Source organism: Triturus cristatus, chromosome 7 (assembly GCF_964204655.1).
Source record: "Triturus cristatus chromosome 7, aTriCri1.1, whole genome shotgun sequence".
Lineage (NCBI taxonomy): Eukaryota > Metazoa > Chordata > Amphibia > Caudata > Salamandridae > Triturus > Triturus cristatus.
Window position 1 is genome coordinate 1157702601 of NC_140590.1, and position 12020 is coordinate 1157714620.

Sequence of the window (12020 nt, forward strand, 5' to 3'; positions counted from 1 at the left end):
GGACTGGGACCAACAACTACCCCTGGTCCTGTTTGCGATCCGAACACATGAGCAGAAATCTACTGGTTTCTCCCCGTATGAGTTATTATTCGGAAGAAAACCCCGAACCCTATTAGACATGGCAGCCGAACAATGGGAGGCAGAGGAAGAGGAGGGACAACCACTACCCAAATACGCAGCCGATTTAAAATCCGCTGTAACCAAGATCTGGGGTTTGGTACACGAAAACATGGAAAAAGCCCAAGACTCTCAAAAGGCGTATTACGATCGAAATAGCCGATTAAGAGAGTTCGCTCCCGGAGATAAAGTTCTCCTATTGCTCCCAACGACCAAGAACAAATTGCTTTCCAAGTGGCAAGGACCCTACGTTATAGATAGAAAAGTCACCCCAGTCACATACAGCGTCCTCCAACCCCTCAGGTCTGGGGGCAAACAGATCTACCACGTGAATCTGCTTAAACAATGGGTGGAACCCACTACACCCGATGAGCCAGGACGAGCGATACTTACGATAAACACAGAGAGGCCCCTAGAAATATCCAAGGCTAACACACAGGAAGCCACAGGGGAGAAAGCACCTGTTGGGAATATTCTATCAGCTATCCAGCAGACACAATTATCCTCCCTACTTGACAGCTTCCCTGGTCTGTTCTCTTCCACCCCAGGACTGACATCCCTAACCCACCATGACATAATTTCATTGGATAACAGCATTGTAAAGTTGAAACCTTATCGCATCCCTGAAGCGAGAAGAGAAGCAGTAGAAAAAGAAGTTACTGATATGTTGCAGGCCAATATCATAGAACCCTCCACAAGCAACTGGTGTTCACCTATAGTTATTGTACCGAAACCCGACGGAAGTCTGCGTTTCTGTATGGACTTTCGTCAAGTAAACAGTGTCACAAAATTCGGCTCCTATCCTATGCCCCGCATAGATGAATTAATAGAGAAGTTAGGGAATGCCAGATACTTAACAACCCTTGACCTTACTAAGGGTTATTGGCAGATCCCCCTAACCCCTCAAGCCAAAGAGAAAACAGCCTTTGCAACCCCCTCCGGGCTCTATCAATTCCGGGTGCTCCCTTTCGGCCTCCATGGGGCACCAGCGATGTTTCAACGTCTTATGGATCGCCTGCTGAAACCCCATACCAATTATGCAGCAGCTTATTTGGACGACATAGTCGTTTTCAGCCCAACCTGGACAGACCATCTGAAACACCTCGCAGCAGTATTTTCAGCCATTCAAGAAGCTGGTCTAAAAATAAACCCAAAGAAGTCCCTTCTAGTCACAGATACCATACAATACCTTGGCTATACAATACAAGGAGGTCTTATAAAACCACAACTGACTAAAGTAGAGGCCATCAAATCCCTTCCTAACCCCAAAACCAAACGCAACATTCGCTCTTTTCTTGGGTTCATAGGGTACTATAGGAGATTCGTCCCTAATTTCTCTTCCCTGGCGAGCCCCCTTACAGATCTACTATCCAAAACATATCCATCCCGGATACACTCGTGGACAGAAGAGCACGAACACAGCTACGAAGCGCTCAAAGACGCTAGCTGTAGGGCTCCCGTGTTACATTGCCCGAACTTCCATAAGCCCTTTGTCCTCCAGACAGATGCTTCCGGTCTTGGTCTGGGTGCAGTACTACAGCAACCTGACTCTGGGGGTGAGCTCAAACCTATCCTCTACATTAGCAGAAAGTTATTTCCTAGGGAATCTCATTATTCCACAATAGAAAAAGAGTGCCTGGCTATAAAGTGGGCAGTTGAAGCACTCCAGTACTACCTGCTAGGACGCCGCTTCACCATACTCACTGATCATGCCCCCTTAACATGGCTCGTGAAACATAAGGATTCTAATCAACGCATACTTAGATGGTTCATGTCCCTACAACCTTTCTCTTTTCAGACATTGCATATACCGGGTGCCAGACAAGGCTGTGCAGACTACCTATCCAGGAATCCCTCAACTGAATGGCCCCACCGTCCATTCCTAGAGGGAGAGATATGTAAGGAGGAGGACGGAGCGTACCGGAAGTGGAGCGGGACGGAGCCTCTGAACGCCGCTCCGGAAGCAGGAAGCGGTCTAGTCTCGGACTCGGCCGTGGGGGCGGGGCCAAGGACGGAAGGAAACGCAAGGAGCCAAAAGCGAGGGGAGAGAGGACTGGGAGAGCGCGAGACGGGAGAGAAGAGGGAGAGAAGTCAAGAGTACGACGGAGAAGGAGAGAACAAGGACGAAGGCGAGCGGCGACGGGAAGGAGCACCGGAGGAGGAAGGCGAGACGAGAGACGGCGAACCAAGGAAAGAGAAAAGGATTTACACGGCGAACAAACCCGGTGGGCTGAAGGGAGGAGAAGACGCCCCGGGTCCCAGCGCCGCGGTCCGTGTAACGGGCCGTGGCTCAAGGCAAGTGAACCTTCGGGGACCTTTCGGGTGGGGTCGGTGGAGTTGCTAAGGGGGGGGGGCAGGCACTAGAACGAGGGAGAGATCCTCTCGAACTCCCTCACTTCCCTACCCACACACAAGTCTACGGTGGTGGTAGCACGACATACAGCTCAGTAATAGCAGCCCTGACTCAGACCTGTTTTTTTTTGTTGTTTTCCTCCCTTCCCTCACCTACCGAGCATATCAAGAAGCAGGATCCGAACCCTGAAAGCCAAGGACCCTCTCCCGGTACCGGACGGCCCCCGCAAGGAAGGTTCCAGAGACAGCGAATGAACTTTTGTGTTTGTTACGACTACTTACCCGGCCAACTCCTTCTGGAATACACCCCTATCTTACGTAACGGGCGTGTTAGAATAAAGAGTCAGACCAAGTGCATATGTTGAACTCAGAGAGTTTCATTTGGTTAGGTCACCTTTCCCGTTAGGGACTCCCGAATACCACAGTTGCGCCACAAAACGCACAAGAAGTTGAAGCGTTCTTTGGCTGCGCCCCACCCGTTTGGCGATGCGGCAGAGGAACCTCGGCGTTCAAGGCCCTGCTCCATGGAGTGGGTGTTTGGGTAGGTCCATGTTTCCCTGCCTTTCTGCGTCCGGGAGCGACCCCCGCCCAACTGAAGGAGTGCTATGATGCCATGTACGCCATATTTGGGCTGCCTGACCCTGCCGGCGCGACTTCGGGCCACGCAGGCTCAGAGGATCCCCACTGAGCCTCCGTTTAGGCCCATTCCTGGGTTTAGACCGACACCAGCCGCACCTCAACAGCGACCTTCCCCAGCATTGCATCTGACGCCAAGGTCCTACCCACTGGCAGTGCCTCCCCAATACTCATTCCCGATGACATGGAGCTGGTCAGGCGCATTCCCTTCCACACTCCTGGACAGGAAATCCAAGAGCCTGGAGAGTTTCAGAAAGTCTGGCATTGTGGTCGGTAAACACTGCATGCCTTTCGTGCCGCTATTCCCATTCAATATGGGACACTGTTGTGCAAGTGCTGCCCAGAGTCTCCGAGGAGAACAGGGCTCTTCTCTCCCAAGCTATTTCAGACGGGAGAAATGTGGCTAAGTTTGCCATCAGTTGTGGCCTGGACTCGACAGACTCGTTGGGCAGAACGATTTCCACGACGGTGGCTGTTAGTTACCACACCTGGCTGAGAACATCTGTTTTTTCAGGGGATGTCCAGGTTAACCTCATGGACATGCTCTTTGATGGCTCCCATCTCTTTGGAGACAAAGTGCATACTGCCCTTGAGCGTTTCAAAGACTCGCAGGCCACAGCCAAGTCTTTGGGCCTCACCACAACCCCTAAGCCATCATCTGCTTTTTGCTCCTTTCGTGGCTAACGAAGGGGCTATCGACCGTACCAGCCGTACTCCTGCCAGAGGGCCTTTCAAGTTCAGCAACCTTTGCAGGCCATAGACGTCGTTCACCCCAGCCCCCTTGGGTCGGGAAACCAGAAGTTGAGCCTAGCCACGATCCCCTCCACCGCAAAACCTTCCTAGTCCAATCCCTCAGGATCACTCTCAGCTGGTCGGTAGCAGAGTATGCCATCATCTCCACCTCTGGCGATATATCACATCGGACAAGTGAGTATTGCAAATAGTCCAAAGGGGTTATTTCCTTCCCCATCTAGACTACCCCTCCATCTATGCTTTCAGTGTATGATCGGCTGACGGAGGATCACCTTGCCTTACTCCGCAAGGAAGTCAAGACTTTCTTGGCCAAGGGAGCTATCGAGAGGGTTCCCAGGCCAGAAGTAGGCAGTGGGTGTTATTCCTGGTACTTTCTGGTCCTAAATAAGGACGGAGTCCTTCATACTATCCTAGACTGCAGAGCCCTCAATTACTTCCTCAAAAAGGAGAAGTACAAGATGCTCACCCTAGCTCAGGTCCTGTCTGCCCTGGATACGGAAGACTGGATGGTAGCGCTGGACTTGCAGGATGCATATTTTCATATCCACATCGTTGCTACCTATGGTGGGCCACAAGCACTTTCAATTTGCTTCCCTTTAGCCTCACCAGCTCCCCTCAGGTGTTCACAAAGGTGATGGCAGTAGTCGCTGCCCATCTGCGGAGATCAGGGGTTCTATTCTGACCTGTTAATCACATTACTCGCTGTGTACCATTTGTTTGTGATTATTGTGACTATAACTGTTTGTTATTCTTATCCGATATCGTACTGGAGTTTTATTCTCCCTCTCTTCTCTCTGTGTACCATTTGTCTATGATTGCTGTGACTACAACTGTTTGGCATTCTTATTTGATATTGTTACTAGAGTATTACTCTCCCTTTCATCCTTCTGTAAAGCGCTCTGATATCCCTCGGGATCTGGTTCACGCTATATAAAACTTTATAAAATAAAAAAATAAAATAAATAAATATTCTTCCCCTATCTCAATGACTGGTTGTTGAAGGCAGGCTCGCCTCAAACAGTTGTCTCCCATCTCCAGATACGGTGAACCTCCTGCATGCACTGGGGCTCACTATCAATGTGCCGAAGACACACCTGACCTCCTCTGAGATGCTCCGTTTGAATGGAGCAGCTCTGGGCATGGTGCAGTTTCGGGCCTATCCTCCCAAATGGGGAGTCTAGGATAATCAGGCTTTGATACGGATACCGATGTAAATGTAAATGTGTAAATTGTAAATGTATGTGTCTTGTAAAGCGCACTGCTGCCCTGAGGCGTCCTGGCGCTGTAGACCGCTGGGGAACCCGTCCTGGCTATCCCTGTGAGATGGTCCCTCCAGGGTATCTCCAAGGTGAAACCAGGCATCCCCAGCGAATGTGGGGGGCCGTTGTGGAGATAAGGCAAGCTAATGCCCAGAGTTGCCGAGTGTGTTCCTGGTTAGAGTAGGTACCGAGGCGAGAATTATCGAGTACGTTTTGACCCTGGTCCACGACCCTGCCGCGTCGGGAATTGAACCCTGGTCCCTGGCCGATTCTCTGCTTCCGGATCTGCCGCCTCTAACCAGTGAGCCACACCTCTCCACTGGTTTTTGGTGAGAATGACTCTGAGGCTGTTGGCTCTCATGGCTTCCTGCATCCTTCTAGTGACCCATGCACGGTTGCACATTTGGGCTCTGCAGTGAGACCTGAAGTTCCAATGGGCACAGCATTGAGGAAATCTCACGACCTAGTTCAGATTTCAGAAGTCACTTCAAGAGGCCTGCAGTGGTGACTAACAGACCGCGGATGATTCAAGGGCAGACCCCTCTCTCTTCCCCACCCAGATCTCACACTAGTGATGGATGCGTCCTTTCTGGAATGGGGTGGCCATCTGGGGATGGTGTAGATTAAAGGACTCTGGTCTCTGGCGGAAGCCAAGCTCCATATCAATCTTTTGGAGCTTCGAGCGATCCGACTAGCACTAAAAGCCTTTAAGCTGTCAATAAAGGGAAGGCTCATGCAGGTGTCCACGGACAACACTACCGCCATGTGATACTGCAATAAACAGGTCGGAATGGGCTCGTGGACACTCTGTCAAGACACCCTGCGTCACTGGACTTGGCTGGAACAACAGGACCTTTCCCTGGTGGTTCAACACCAGGCCGGTTCCCTGAACAACAGGGTGGATGAGCTCAGCCGAAGGTGCCTTGCTGTTCACAAGTGGCATCTCCAGCTGGAGGCGGCACATGGTCTCTTTCAGCGATGAGGAGAGTCTCGGTTAGATCTGCCTCCCAAGAGAACAAGCAATGTCAGCAGTTTGATCATTGGAGTTTCCAAGGTAGCTCACACTCTGCAACGCTTTTCGTCACGAGTGGAGCTCAGGCCTTCTATATGCCCTTACCGCCCATACCACTCCTGCCCAGAGTGATCAAGATCAGGAGCGACTGGGCACAAGTTATTCTTGTAGCTCCGGACTGGGTACAGAGAGTTTGGTATCCCAAGCTTCTAGACATGAGCATCGATCCTTCGGTCAGGTTGCCTCTTCGGGACGATCTTCAGTCGCAGCAGCAGGGGAGGGTCCTCCACTCAAACCTGTCCACTCTCCTTGCCTGGAGATTGAGCGGCGACAGTTGACTGCTTTTGACCTCCCTCCTGAAATCTGTGAGGTTATTTTGACAGCCAGGCGTCCCTCCACAAAATCGGTATACGTCTGCCCATGGAACAAATTTTGCAAATATTGTATAGATCAGTTAATTGACCCTCTATCTGCATCTTTATCTGATGTCCTCCTGTTTATACTTTCCTTCGCCCGGCAGGACTCTGCTCTGGGCACCTTGAAGGGCTATCTTTCGGCCCTTTCCTCTTTTTTTCGTCTGCCTGATCAGCCTTCTCTTTCCAAATCTCCTCTGGTGCAGAGATTATTGAAGGGATTAACACACTTGTTCTCCCCTTCACCCTTTATTATGCCACAGTGGGACCTTAATTTAATTCTCACCTTTCTGGTGTGTGCACCGTTCGAGCCGTTGCACTGCTGCCCTCAACGGCTGCTCACCATCAAAACAGCCTTCTAAGTGGCAATAGCATCTGCCAGGATGGTGAGTGAACTGCAGGCACTGTCATCACAGCCTCCTTACCTAACAGTCTTCCTGGACAAAGTGGTGCTTAGTACAAAGGCATCTTTTCTCCCTAAGGTGGTGACACCCTTTCACATGAGACAGTCGATTAATCTTACCACCTTCTGTGCACCACGGCACCCTTCCAAGGAAGAGGAGCATCTCCATTGTCTGTACCCAAAAGAGCATTATCATTCTATCTCGATTGAACTAAAGAGCTCCGGTGGATGACCAGCTCTTTATAGGGTACGTGGGTACAAAGAAAGGGCGTTGTTGGACCTGGCCCTTTTGGCAGGCTCACCCCTAAACTTTTTGCATTTATCCTGGCCTTTTTCCCTATGTAGTGTTAGTAGTTTTAGGCCTCTAGGCACTTTAGCACTGTGTCCCAATGTAAAGTGCGTGCGCTCTGTGTTACATTTAGTGAGACTGGCCTGCCCTCCCATGGGAATGCATGGGGGATATGTGGGTCCATGATAGTTCCTGATGTGAGAGGAGTGCAGGGGCGAGTTTGGTATGTGCGAACTCGTGAGATTAAATGCTGCGCAATGGTGTGCGCAGATTTATTGTGACTGGTGGAGAAGTGCCACTTCTAGAAGTTGGCATGTCTGTGTTCTGTGTGATGTGAATTGCCTGTCTGGCTTGTGATTGACAGGAGCTGAGAGTAGGCCTGGGCTAAATTTCCGTTCCGCGCTTGAAATTGCGATAATTTGACATTTTCGTGTTCCGCGGAGAGCGCGAAAATGTCAAAATTTCCGCATTCCGCAGCTTAGCGATAATTTGTTTCTTGCTCGCGCAGTAAAATAATACATTCTTGCGCGCGCGCGATCGCCTTACCTGAATCCCCGCGTTCGCCGACAAGTTTTCCCGATCCGGTCGCGTTCTCCACGAGATGTTGGGTTGCTGGTAGCCACTTGCGCTGTCTCGCGACAGTTTGCGCCCGCAGTAATGTCATTGGTCGCGCGATCACGTCTTTCTTCTCGCGATCATGCACCGCGAGATGAGTGAAAACAAGATGGCCGCGCCCGCGAGCAACCGCATGGGTAAGTTGGCGAGCCGCGACCACGCAGAAAATACTGCGAACGGGCAGGAAAAAAACTTCCGCATCTTCACTATATTTCCGCGTGTTTGCGGAGATTTTTAACATTTTCGCGATAATTTGTGAAAGTCACTTTCGCAAATTCCGCCCACCCCTAGCTGAGAGGGCTGGGGAATTCCAGGAGCCAGGGTGAGTCTGCCCGGTGGTGAATGGAGAGATCTGCATGTAGATGGGAGGGAGGAGTTGCACCTGGGACATGAATGGGGATGGGCCTTCCCTTCACAATGCTGGCTACACCTCCTGTGGTGCGTCTGATGTCCCTGGCCTGTCCTGTGAATAGAGAGGGGAGCTGAGCAAAACAAAGTGCTCCTGAATCAGTTGTATCTGGTTCTCTCCTTGCCCTACAGTTGCAGAACAAAGGAAAATGCTGTATAAAAGAAGGGGCTGTGACCCTATAAAAAGGTTCTTGTTTGTGGACTTGAATCTACCAGGGGCGTGCTGCTGCTGGGGCTCAGGGGAAGGCTTGCCTCCCTGGGCCCTGCCCTGCCCCTGAATGCCTGGAGGACTTTCCCTTTCTGGGAGCTGTTGTGCTCCATCCCTGATGCTCAGGACTTCCTGGACCTTTTTGCTTTACCTTTCCTTTGCCAAGGCTTGATGGAACCTTTGCGATCCTGAGGAGGAGCGCTTGCTGTTGCTTATAGTTTGCCCAGCTGAGGAGGAGCACGAGGGCTCTGCAGCGCGGCGCTACAAACTTTCTCGGGGATTTATATTTCATGCGCGGGTGCCCACCCCGCTTCTACATTTATTTTCCATCTCGAGGGAGCCCACCCCTCATTGTGCACCACAAAAGAATCACCGCCGCGGCCCACAGGAAGTCAGGCATCCTTGCCAGGGACGTGGGCGGAGCCTGCGGTGCAGCAGGAAGTGATGACTCGAGCGGGGCTTCCGTGAGCTGTTGGGAGCACCGGTGCAGGCGGAGGAAAAATCCAGGCAGGAGCCCACCCCGCACTGGACGGCGCCGGCAGAGAAGAAGCAGCCTGGGGCCTCGCTGGCCACATCCTAAAGTCCCGGTCCCGAGACGGGGAACCGGGTGAAGCTAATCCGGTGGCAGGAAGTGCTCGCGTCCCAGCGGGGCTCCCTGGAGCGTCTGGGAGCCTCGGGAGCCCCGGGGGAAGAGCGAGACGTGTGGCGCTGGCAAAAGCCCCAGTCCCAGAAGAGGGACCGGGTGAAGAGGAGCCTTCCCCCGCTAAGAGCCGGTGAGTGAGTGAGGGCTGGGCAGGGGACATGGCCGCATTCTCGCTCCCGTTCCATGAGGGAGCCGATTGTGGTTGCGGTGGCAGTGCGAGGTACTAGGTCAGAGCGGCCCCGTCTGTGAGCGGGCCGTTCCCACGGTTGGGCATTTGTTACTTCAAGGGCCAGAGTGGCCCAGGGGCAGTTCTAGGCCCCACAGTTGTTTCCCTAGCCCGACGGCTCCAACGCCTTGCTAATTAATTACGGAGCCAGTGCGCTCCAGAGGGACAGATTGTTCTCAGAGCCAGATGGCTCCATCGCACCGCCGTATTTGTTTCAGAGCCAAGGTGGCTCCAACAAAGTGGGCACATTTGTTTCAAGGGCCATGGAGAGCCCATGCTGCATTTTAACTTTTTACAGCTGCCCAGCAAGTAGTGGGCAGCTGCACCGTTGAGGTCTTTCTTTTACTTTGGGGGACATGCCTGAGTTAGGAGTGAGATGCACTTCTTTACCCCTGACATTCACAGCTGCGCAGCACTTAGTGCCAGCTGCTACGTTTAGGCCTGCGCAATATGCGCACCATTGACTGTCGCTACGTAGGCAGCGCGCCCTGACATTCTGGACACAGGGCATTTGAGCCCCTTCTTTGGGATGGCCAGTTGGCCAGGGGGATTGTTAGGTTTATAGGGGGCCAGGCCCTATTGTGATTTTGGGTGCTAGGAAATGTGATTCCTGTAGAATGATTTACGCACCTGTGTTGATACCTCTAAATGTGTTTTATGATTATGAGGTTGGTTCGTTTATGCTAGTGAGAGTTATTCCCTAATGTAGTTATACTTAGGAGGTTAGGGCCCAATGCGTTTAGACTGGTGAGATGATTGCCTCATGTGTTTATGATGGTGAGGTTGGCGCAGAAGGTAATTCGCCCCTGGTGTGATGCTGTGCATAATGTAGTTTATGTTACAGGCCGATGCTAAGTACAGTGATTACCAGTAGTCACTGGTGGTGTTCTATGTTCATAATAAGTTCTACATTTACTAAGTTCACTTTGTGATGGTACTGACAGTGGTCCAGTGGGCCCTGTCAGGTGTAAATAATCCCTTGTCAATATGACCTAGTGCCAGGTGGCACCCTGTATTATATGGGCTTTTTATTCTACTGTGTTATGATAATACAAAGGCTATTTTTATATATAACCTTGTGTGGAGTTTCTTTTGTGGTGGGCCTGGGATGTTGTTGCTGTGCATGCGCAAATGCTTTACACATTGCCTCCGGGATAAGCCTGACTGCTCGTGCCAAGCTACCAAGGGGGTGAGCAGGGGTTATCTTTGGCGTGTAACTTCCTTGCCCTGACTAGAGTGGTGGTTTCTGCCTGCCTTTGGCTCACGTCGCCTAATGCCAGACAGAAATCCCATTTCTAACAGGCGTGCTGTCCAAAAGAGGACTATATCCCGCTGGGTTATCTTTTGTATGAAAATGTGCTACGCTTTAGCGAAGAAAGATCCCCCTGAAGGGCTTAGGGCCCATTCCATCAGGGCAAAAGAGGCCACGACGGCTCTCCAGCGTGGTGTCCCTGTTTCCGATATCTGCCAAGCAGCCACATGTGCATCGCTGCACACGTTCGGCAGACACTACTGCCTGGATTCCCAGGTTCGCAGAGAAGGCCTGTTTGGTCGCTCTGTTTTTCAGGATTTTCAGGTCTAAACTTTTCCACAGTCCCTCCTCCGGGGATGGTATTGCTTGGGTATCTGTTCAAAGGTGAGGAATCTGCGACTAAATGCCTCTATCAGATGGACAGGTTACTTACCTTCAGTAACGCCTCCCCTGGTAGAGACATGATCTAGCCTCAGATTCCTTACTGACCCACCCATCCTCCCGCACTGCAGAATTGTTTTTAGTGTCAGGGATGTTCGCCTTCAGGGCCCAATTTTTTAACACACCATGGTCAGTCACTTCATGGCTTCCCGCTTCTGGCTTGGAAAGTTGTGAAAAGGACTGACGGCAGCGAGCTGCAGTGGCGGTTATATTGATAATGCTGACGTCACAATGACAACGAACACGACACAGACAAAGTAATGTGCAGTCGACCGACGACACCTACCTGCGCGCAGGGGTACTGCTAAGAAAAATCTTCCGGATCCAGCCTGACGCCTGGAAGTTCAAAGGTAATGAATCTGCGGCTATATCATGTCTCTACCAGATAAGGTGTTACCGCAGGTAATTAACTTGTCCATTAATACAAGAGCTACAGGCCCCAGGGTTATGGTGTGGGAACTTTAATTGTGTCCAGGATTCCCTTTTAGACAAGTAAGCACCCCCTCTTCCGGGCACCCAAGGGATTCAAGCAATGAAGTGCTTTCTACACTGGAGTGCGACTCATATTCATGATGTTTGGAGTTTAGGGCACTTTGATACAATTCGTTACTTGGGGGTTAATGTATACCATGATGATAGCAATCTTTTAGATGACAATCATGGCATGGCCTTGTCTTCGGCGCGCCAGTCAATGGCTTTCTGGAGGAAGTACCACTGTCACCAATTGGCCGAGCAGCCATAGTCAAAATGCTTGTCCTCCCGAGGTTCTTATACTTCATTTCAATGCTTCCGGTGATGCCTGCCAGGTCCTTTAACATGGAATTAAGTAGGCTGGAACCGGATCTGGTTTGGGGGCCAGCACGTAAACGTGTGTCTCTCCAGATATTACAATGACCAAAGCAGGAAGGGTGCCAGATCTAGAATTATATTTGGCAGCGGCACAATTACAATGGCTTATGCGATGGCTGACGACAGACAGGATGGAAGAATTTA